Source organism: Microtus ochrogaster, chromosome 16 (assembly GCF_000317375.1).
Source record: "Microtus ochrogaster isolate Prairie Vole_2 chromosome 16, MicOch1.0, whole genome shotgun sequence".
In the NCBI taxonomy this organism is placed as follows: domain Eukaryota; kingdom Metazoa; phylum Chordata; class Mammalia; order Rodentia; family Cricetidae; genus Microtus; species Microtus ochrogaster.
Genome location: NC_022018.1, coordinates 61863623 through 61873989, shown reverse-complemented (window position 1 = coordinate 61873989; position 10367 = coordinate 61863623).

The window sequence follows — 10367 nt, the reverse complement described above, 5'->3', positions numbered from 1 at the left end:
GGTGTGGTCCAACCCCATTGTCTAGCGTGGAACAATAAAGAGCATTCTACTGCGATCACACAGCCATTAGCAAGGGACAGATCCAGCAGTCAGGCTTGGCCCTTCAGCCTCCAAGCCCTGTGCTGCCCCATGCTTCAGATATTACGATGGGCTGGCCGTCAGCATCCATTTCTGTCTCCAGCTAGGTGCTTCTTCTCCCCTAGAATTTGGGCTGTGTTTCGGGTTTCTGTGATTTGACACGCTCTCAGCTGTTTGGAGGTGGGAGTTATCATACAACATCTTGGCTCTTCTTGCAAACTGGGTCAACAGGGTGAACTTGGTGCAGCCCATCTTTGTTGCGCAGTGGGTCAAAAGGCGTGGGAAGACGTGTTTTTTTTTTTCCTAGTGCAAAGCTAGACTATGAGATGAGGTTCTGAGTGCACAGCCGAGGAACCCCGATTTGCATGGAAGACACCCCCAAAGGAATAGTTCTGGGTCAGTGTCTTGATTCTCCTTTTCTACCACGCTTAAAATAGCGACAACGCCTCTATTTTCCGCTGCTAGCCCCCAGCTCGAAGTGTGAGGCATAAATTTACAGTGAATGATGAGCTCAGAAGCAGCTCTGTGAAGATCCACCCCCCACACTGAGACGCATATTATTTAAAGCACAGATGTTCTTCACAGTGTGCTCTTCTTGGGAATTTATGTCGCATCATCATCATCTGAGCTTCCTGGAACTGTAGAATCTAAGAACATCCACATTGTCACTCTGGGTATCAGGGAGAATTCCAGTATCTTATTCAACTGGGAATGACATTACTTGCTGAAAGAACAACCCCCAACTCAATTGCAAAGGAAAAATTTTAATTTAATTTTTTTTTTTTGTTTTGTTTTTGTTTTTCTGTAGCTTTGGAGCCTGTCCTGGAACTTGCTCTGTAGACTAGACTGGCCTTGAACTCAACGGAGATCCACCTGCCTCTGCCTCCCGAGTGCTGGGTTTAAAGGTGGGCGCCACCACCACCCCACCTTTCTTCTTCATATTTGAATGTAATGTCTCTTCTTCCTTTTTGTTTTTCCTTGTCTTTTGTCATAGAATCTCATGTGTTCTAGGCTTGCCCTGAACTGCCTAAGCAGCCGAAGATGTTGGGGTTACTGTGTGTGCTACCAAGCCTACTTTTTTGTTTGTTTGTTTTGCATTTTTGTTTTATTTTTCATGACATAGTTTCTCTGTGTAGGCTTCATTGTTCTGGAACTCACTCTGTAGGCCAAGCTGGCCCTGAACTCACAGAGATCTGCCTGCTTCTGCCTCCCAAGTCCTGAGATTAGAAGTGTGCACCACCACTCCTAGCCCATGCCTGGTTTTATCCAGAGATGGGGACTGACTAGGGCTGTGTGTACCAGGAAAGCACTCTGCCAACGAAGTGACGACCCTGGTCTCTCTTTATACTGTTTCTAATGCCGACTGTGTTCTGACCCCACCGTAGGGTCACCTGGCAGTTTTCACACAGCACAGAGGGTACACAGTGTGAGCCATAGTAACTCTCATCAGGGCTTAAAATAAGCAACATTTAGAGAGAAATTTAATTACACCATTCTTGTTTATTTAACAATAATGAGAGTTAATAGCACAGGGTGCTGTTTACTGGGCGTTTTCTGAGCTTTTATAACAATGCTAAACACCTTAGCTCACGTAAGCCATTCCAGAAGGTTGATTTCCGCCTTGCAAATGATGGAACTGGGCTCCTCCTAGATCACTGCTAGAAACTGACAACGTCTGCATTTGAACAGAGACGTTTCTGGTTCTGAAGCTTGTGTGTATTTTTCCTTCATTTCCCCAAATAGGACCTTCAGAGTTTCGTGTGACTTCAAGATACAAATTCTAGGGTAACCGAAGGATGCTAAAGGGCTGGCTTGAAAAGTTACCTAACTCCTTTCCTTTGTGAAAATACCGGCCCAGGGTGAGGGCTGAAACTTCGTGGGAGCATGCTTCCTTAGGGGTGTGCAAGGTTCTAGATTCAGTTCCCGGTATTGGAAACACACACACCTTCCACACCACCCATACACACCATACACAGACACACATGCCACACACATACCCCACACCCATCTCACACACATACACCACACACACAGACACACACACACCACACACCCTCCACACCACACACAGACACACACACCACACCCCCACACCACACACACATACATATACCACACCCCCACACCACACCCCTACACCACACACACATACATACACCACACACACACACACACACACACACACACACACACACACTCAACCTCCTGTTGAATCTACTCCTCTGACAGAGATTGCAGTAGCTGATTTCCTTGCTAGGTTCAAGTAGCACAGCAGAGTCTGTTCAGAAGTGCTCTGTTTGCTTACCCTGTGACATAAAGGGTTAAAGCGTGCGAGAAGAGTCATACTCTCTGGACATTGGAGTCTAGACCTTGGCAACTGAGGGATGAATGACTTGGGGCTGTGTTTAATTTTCAGCGTTACCCAAATACGCGAGCTGGGTACCAACGTCATGGAGGGGTCAAGGGCCCCACATTTAAGGGTTGCGTCAGCGCTCACCGCAAGGACTGCTGACAACAGCCCTGTTTTCCCAAGAGCAGACTGGAGCTCCCCAGGGGAATGAGGGTTCCACACGCCTCGCTTGCACTGGAACCTTTGCTCCTAAGCAAACACGGTGCATTTCACAGGCAGAAGCACACGGACTCAGCTTGGCGTGGTTCATTTCGCTGACCTTTCTCTTCTATCTTCTAACCTTGTTTTTAATAAATGTTTAACTTCTTAATTAATTTCAGTAATTTCCGAGGGCAGTTTTTCACAGCTCAGATAACGTGCCTGAACCCTTGCTGAGATGTGGGCAATCTCAAAACTGTAAACACTTCAGACTGCTTTTTTCTTCCTAATACTGTCCCTCGTTATGTGGGAGTAAAATTCAGTCGTTCTTCTTTCTTCCGTCTGCATAATTGCCAGCATTTAAAAGACGCTTGCTCCTGTCTTTCGTTGCCTTTGGGGAAAGAATCGGTTGCTCAACCTTCACTAAATTACTATTTTTCTGGTTTGTTATCTCTCGTTTCCTGAAGACTGGCATATAATTAGTGCTTGCATTTTGATGTTTTTCACCGGACTGCCTTCTCTTTGCTAATTCACCTGCTTTCCATTTTCTTCCTCCCCATCTGCGGCTGCCGGGGAGGAACTTCTCGCCCACATCTTTATTCCATTTGCTTTTAAAGACGCTTTGTGGCTCTTTGGGAGGAGAAAATGTTATCTGCTGCTACAGAATCAGAACCGTCTCCCTTGTCGTTTTGCCTGAGCAGCTTGGTTCCCATTTCCATTCTGCCTTCTTGGGTATTGGACTTGGTGGCGCCATGTAATCCTGTAATGGAGCCACACTTAAAAGCCAGACGAATTCCTCAGAGAACTATTTCTCTCCAGCAGTCCCATTACCAGTGTTTATCAATGCGTGGCGGACACAGCAAAGCTACTGGGAGGTCATCAGCAAGCGCCGGAGGACATCGCGGTGCGGTGCTTCCCAGCACACTGACCTCCAGTGTTTCCTTCCCTGCCTGTTGGACCACGGTTTCCTGACTTCCGTCAGTTACTTCTGTCTGGCTCCTTCTTGCCAGCTCGGCGGCTGTTATAACAGCAGGTTTCATCATGTGGCTTGTGATAGGGTTCTCTGGTTATTAGTACATACCATTTTAGAAACAAATGTTGACAAATGCTAGCATGCTACACATATCTTGACTTTTTTTTCTGTTGACTCTTTGAATTCAAGATTATCTCAGTGTCTTTTTTTTTTTTTTGTCTTTAATTTTTGAGACATGGCCTTTCTACATAGCTCTGGCTGTTCTGGAACTGTCTTTGTAGACCAGATTGGTTTCAAATTCACAGAAATTTGCTTGCTTCTGCCTCTCAAGTGCTGGGATTAAAGGTGTGTGCCACCATGCCCAGCCATTTGAGTGTTTTTTAAAAATCTTTATTCCACAGAACCATCACCCAGCATGCTAGTATTTTTACTTGGTAATATACAGAACTTGCATTTTCATGTTTATAGATTCCCTTATGATTGCGATGTGATGTTTGATGCTTGCATACGCGTGTGGAGGCCAGAGGGCAGCCTCCATAGCTGTTCTTCATACTCTGTCTGCTTTTGGGGCTGAAGGGGAACAGTTTTTCTGACCTAGTGCTCATCTGTTAGATTAGGGTGGCTGGCCAGTGAATCCCGGGTGGGGTCTTGTCTCTGTTTCCCTACCTCTGCCATCCTGCCCACCTTTTTTTCTTTTAAATTAATTAATTGATTAATTAATTTTAGAGGGTTCTGACTTTAATTCACGCTTGCATATTGAACACTTTACAGAATGAACATCTCTCCATCACTAAGACAGTGTGATTTCTGAACGTTTGGGTTGCGAGCCGATCCTTTAAAGGCTGAGCCATCTCTCCAGTACTCAATGTAATTCCTAAGAAGAGTGCTCTCTCACCGTGGGACCTGAGCCTGTCAGTTACTGCCCTCAGTGTCCTACTGAGTAAAGAAGATATCCAGTGCTCCAGCCTCATTGTCGGAAAGACCTGCACGGTGGGCGTGAACAGGTGTTAGTGAATTTAGTGAGGTGGCAGTTCTCAACACAGTGCATACCCCAGGCGTTTCTATTTTCTGGACCCTTTTTTTTTATATTTATTTATTTATGTATGTATGTATACAATATTCGGTCGGTATGCCTGAAGGCCAGAAGAGGGTGCCAGACCTCTTTACAGATGGTTGTGAGCCACCATGTGATTGCTGGGAATTGAACTCGGGACCTTTGGAAGAGCAGGCAATGCTCTTAACCACTGAGCCATCTCCCCAGCCCTCTGGACCCTATTTTATATTTTGCTTGCTTGTCGTTGTATAATCTCTTTATAGAAATTGCAATTATCTTCAAACCTCTCACGACAGTGTGGCGGTGTTCTCACTACCCAGGAAGATGAGAGCAATTCCAGTCTAGCACTGACGTATAATCTGGACTTCATCTCTGCCGCCAATGAAAGATGGCCTCCTTGAGGTCCCTAGTGAGACTGGTCTTTATTTTCTGACCTTCGCCAGCCCTGTACTTAGAATACCGTGGCAACATTTTAGGATGGCAGTTCCACAGTACAAGATAATATCCAGATGGGGCGATATGAATGGGGAGTTACCGTGGCTAACTTCCCCAAAGCTTGTGGTTTGATCTTTCACAAGAGATAAAAAACACTCTGTGGTATCATAGCCCTGTAATGCACCAGCGATTATAGGATTATAGCCTTTGGGGGTGCCCTTGGGTTCTCTCATGCCTCATTTATAATGTTCTGGTGTGTTCTTCTTAAAAGTAGTATCTAATCCACAGCCCTGATTTTCCACATCGGGCTCTCTGCCAGACTCCACTGAGTGTTGGCTCCAGCGATGGCGATTGTGCTGTTGTCCTCAGCTGTTTCCACACCGGTGCAGTGTTGAGAACTGTGACAAGGACAGCACGGCACACACACTTCTCTCTGACCCTGGAACACAAATTCTCATTGGTCTTAATAATTAAAACCTCGAGTCAGATATTAGGGGATGAAAACTGAAAGATCAGAGAAGCCGAACAGTCAGCCATTAGAGAGTTCTTACCTCTATCAATGCTCAAACCAAAGGAACAATCCTGTTCTCAGACTGCCTCAGGCTGCACTGCTCCTCAGTCTGTATTGAGCTCCTGTCTCCTTCTACCTCATAATTCTCTGTCTACCCAGCCATATCACTCCTGTCTCCACCTCCCTAGTGCTGGGATTAAAGGCTTGTCATTCCAAGTACTGATATCACCTTTGTGTGAGCTCTGTCTTTCTTTTTATACTGGATTAATCTTGTATAGCCCAGGGTGGCCTTGGGGTGGCCATCCGTCCCCAAAGTCCTGGGATTAAAGGTGTGTGCCACAGCTGCCTGGCCTCTAGTGGCTTAGCTCTGCACTTTGATCTTCAAGGCAAGATTTATTTGTTAAAACACAAACAGAATAGCACTACATGAACCTTCTCAGCCAAAGCAGAGTCACTGTGAGGATGGAAATGATCACTGTGTGTAAAAATTTCATAAACAGTGGATCACTTGCTGATGCTCTTCCTTCCCTGTTTGTAATGCAGAAGAATTCAACTAGGAGATATAAATAGTCTCTATATTCATGTCCTGTAACTAAAGTGACAAAAAAAAAAAAACCCTACAGAAGCCTACCTAAAAGTAACACCAATGTATTAATTCAGGGTTTTGGAGACCAAGCATGAAATCAAGAGATGGGCCAGGATTTTCATCATCTGATAGTTCCAGGAAGAAATGTCTCTTGCCTCCTCCAGCTTCTGGTAGTTCCAGATGGCTTATGCTTTCATTGTGATGGAAGTTCTTGTCTATAATCGACTGTGTTAAGAAACATACAGAAAACTGGCCCAGGACAGTCCTGGATGTGCCTGTGGAGTGTTTCCCTGAGGTGACTGTCACACAGCTCAGCAGACTGGATGGAGAAGACACTAAATGGGCAAGGTATTATCCAGGGCTGGGAGGCCCCTTGGAGGGAACAAAAATCTGCAGAAGGGAGGAGCTGGTGCATCGTGTGCTGGACTCATAAGTGGTCTTTAATTAATTAATAAAAATAATTGTATTGATTTTTTTGAGAATCCAATGAACACATACCATGTGTTTTGATCACAGTCACCCACCTCATCTTCCCTCTAAGTCCTCCACAATTCACCCCCCCCACTACTCCCTCCCAACTTTGTGTTTTCTTTTTTAAATATAATTTCCCAAGTTCAGTTTGAGCTATCCATATTCTCATAGTTATGGGGACACTCACTGGAGCCCATTCAACCTACCAGGGATCATAACCTCAAAGAAAACTAACTTCCCCCCTTAAAAAAAAACCTATCAACTGTCAGTGGTTTCTCAGCTAGTGGTTTCTTGGCTACTGTCTGGTTTGATCTTGTAGAGGCCACCACAGCTGCTGTGAGTTCATGAGGTCATCTTTCCTACCAAGTACAAAAGACACTGCTCTGCTCAGTCCTAACCCCTGGCCCTTACAATCTTCTCCCCACCTCTTCTTTGACGATGTCTAAGCTATAGGAGTTTAAAGTATGACAGAGATTTCCCATTTGTGGTTGAGCGTTCCACAGACTCTTATCTCTTTATTTCGGCCAGCTGGGACTTTCTGCCTTAACTGCTGCCTACTGCACACAGTAACTTTTTAAAAAATGAGGTCTGAGAACTGTATCAATCTACCAGTGCAGTGATATGAATTTAGGGGGCAGTTTGACCCTGTGTCCCAGTGCTACAGTAAGAGTACTAGGCTCACCCCTGGGGGGCTATGAGCTCTCCAACTGTAGGTTCTAGGCTAGATTTATAGTACCAGGAAAGTGTTTCTTTCTGTAGAGCAAGCCCCATATGCAATTAGAAACTGGTTGATTACCCCCATGATATCCAGGTCACTATTGCACTCATAGACATATCTTGTCACAGCAGTCTTATAACTCGAGGGGTTCATAACTGGGCAAGGTGGTTATTGATGCTTCTCCCCAGCAGCCTTTGCAACACTTTCATGTTCTGTGAAAGCTAGCCAGCAAGGAGAAAGCTTTCTGCTTAGTACCAGCTCGATTTCTATATATTCTGTGACCAAAGTAAGTGGTGTCTTTAGAAATAGGATATGTTTGGTTTCTATGTGTAGCTTTGGAGCCTGTCCTGGAACTCACTCTGTAGTCCAGGCTGGCCTCAGTCTCACAAAGATCCACCTGCCTCTGCCTCCTGAGTGCTGGAATCAAAGGCGTGTGCCACCATTTCTTGTCCTTATCATCAGGTTTTGGTGGGCAACCCAGGAAAATAACCAAGTTAGCTGTTGTTGCCTACTTAAGATCAAGTCAGTCAACATTCTAGATTAGAGTGGGGAGGACACTCCTGACCAATAACTTGAGAAAAGTCATGGACTTTTTATTTTGGCATCCTGCAGCTTCTAGAAGTAGCATTATCTCTTGTGTAGGGTAATACCAATGGAACATTTTTATCTATCATCTATCTATCTATCTATCTATCTATCTATCTATCTATCTATCTATCTATCTATCTATGAAACATAAAATGGCAGTTTGCTTTAGGTTTCTTAATCATCCTTCATGGTAGCTATTGTTAGTTATCCATCCGTCGCCTTCTCCTCTGCCCTACGCTCCCCCTCTCTCTCCTCACCTAAACCTCCCTCCTTCCCCTTTATATTTTCTGTGTTCCATAGTCCTTCTCCTTGAAGCTCCTTCTTCTCTTTCCCATCAATGACAACTTTCTCATTTCCTGGATTCCATAGGCACTCCAACTTAAACACACAAGTCTAAAGACTTGACACTATGATCCACATATGAGAATATGTAGCATTTGCCTCTGTCAGTATAACACTTGGCATCTCCACCCATTTACCTGCAGATTCCATGCTTCTTTATACTTAAATAAAATTTTCTTCTGAGTAGGCACCATGTTTTTGTTATCCATTCCTGCAGTGATGGGTGTCTAGGCTGATTCCATGTCATAGCTGTTGTGAATGGAACAGAGTAAAACGAACAGATGTGTCTCATTATCATTTGTGGGCACCATTCATCAGCTTTGAATTTAGATCTGCATCTGAGACTCTCCAGAGGCTCCTAGGCCTCTGGCTGCATTATTGATCTCTCTTGATCTGGGGCTTGTAGCTTCTTGGGCCCATCAGCCACTGGTTTTTCTTGTTTTCCAACCTAAAGACAGCCATTGTGGGATGAGTCCACCTCTGATGGTGAAAACCAACCTAATGAATCCTTTATTGTAATACAGCTCTGCTTCTTTAGAGAACCAAGCAACACACACTTCATCCTAATAATTTGTTATGTGTGTTATTTGTTCTAACCTCAACTAGATCAAGTTATACATCATGATAGCAGCGAGCAAATTCTCATGTTGTGTAAGAATATGTTTCTTCAGGACCCACAGCTGAAAATACATCAAATATTTTGATACAGTGGGTGGGAGTAGGGGCCATATGTGTGTGGGGGAGGGAACCTTATTGAAGACATGTCTATGCAAACCACACAAAGGAATAAACATTTCAAGCAGTCCAAGGCACTATAATAAAGACTGGCCTGTGGGGAGTTGGACTTAACTATTAGTAAAACTGAGGGAAAGATAGCATCTACTAAATTGTTTTCTTGAGTCAGAGTCCCTGAGTTAAGGGTTTTTGAAACTTTCCTTCAAATGGCAGAAGTCTACTATCCTAAAAACAAAACAAAGCAAAATACAGCTGAGGGTACAAAGAGGAGGATGTTAGAAACCACGCCGACAACAGACAACAGCTCCTTAGCTTTACAAGGAAGTTTCCATTGAGAAACCTTCATTCAGCAGTGCTCTGTGGGCAGACACTCAAATCCTGCCACCCCCGGGACGTTTTCAGAGATGGTGCCAGTGAGGAAGTGTCAGGACATGGTGCGTCATTGGAAAAGGGCCTGGAGCTGAGGCTGCAGGGTCATCATCAGGAGCTATGATCTGATGATTTAATCCAGGATGAAACGGCCACCAGGTGGTCCTGCTTGTTTTCATGGGATCCCTTTCACAATACATGATTTTATCTATAGCATGAATCATCAGAGTGACCGACTCCATCTTAGCTCTATGTTAGCTGCAGGTGGTGGACCTAGTGGGTGAGGGCAGCCTCCCCATTGTTCTCTTAGGTGATGGGTGATGGTTGGCTGGTGACCCACCTGATAGGGCTTCTCTGTATTTCCCATATACCCTGGACCACTTCTGTTGATGTTTTTCCTCCAGTAAGATAGCCTCGGAATGCAGATTCATATGTGAATGGGAAGGGAAGCTTCACTTTTCATATTTCTGTTTCTAGAAAGTAGTATGTGGACAGACAGCCTGATCTCTAGGAGGACTCTAGGGAATAGTCTGGACCTTGCAGAGGATACTTTGGCTTTCAAGAATATGCTCTTGGGACTGGTGCTCATTGTCTTCAATTTTGGTTCCAAACCTATCCCACTCTTCTCCATATGTTCTAGGCCTGGGAAGATGAATTTTAGGATAGCATGAAGGGTTCTCTTGGTCTCAGGATGCCATTTGGGTTTGTCCTTTGTACAACTTCAGAAAAATGGGGAAGTGAGGGCTGATCACATTTTTCTGGTACCCTCAGGATTACAGGAGCTAGCCACTTCTCTCTTCCTGCTTTTCTGCTGCAGACAATAGACCCTTTGACCTTGGCTTCTTCGCGTATAGATTCTTGTGAACTTTAGGCCTAGTAGTAGCAATGTAGGTCACTGTAATATCTATCATGTCTACACCTATCTACAGCTTTGTCAAAGGTTTCTTTGTGCCATTATC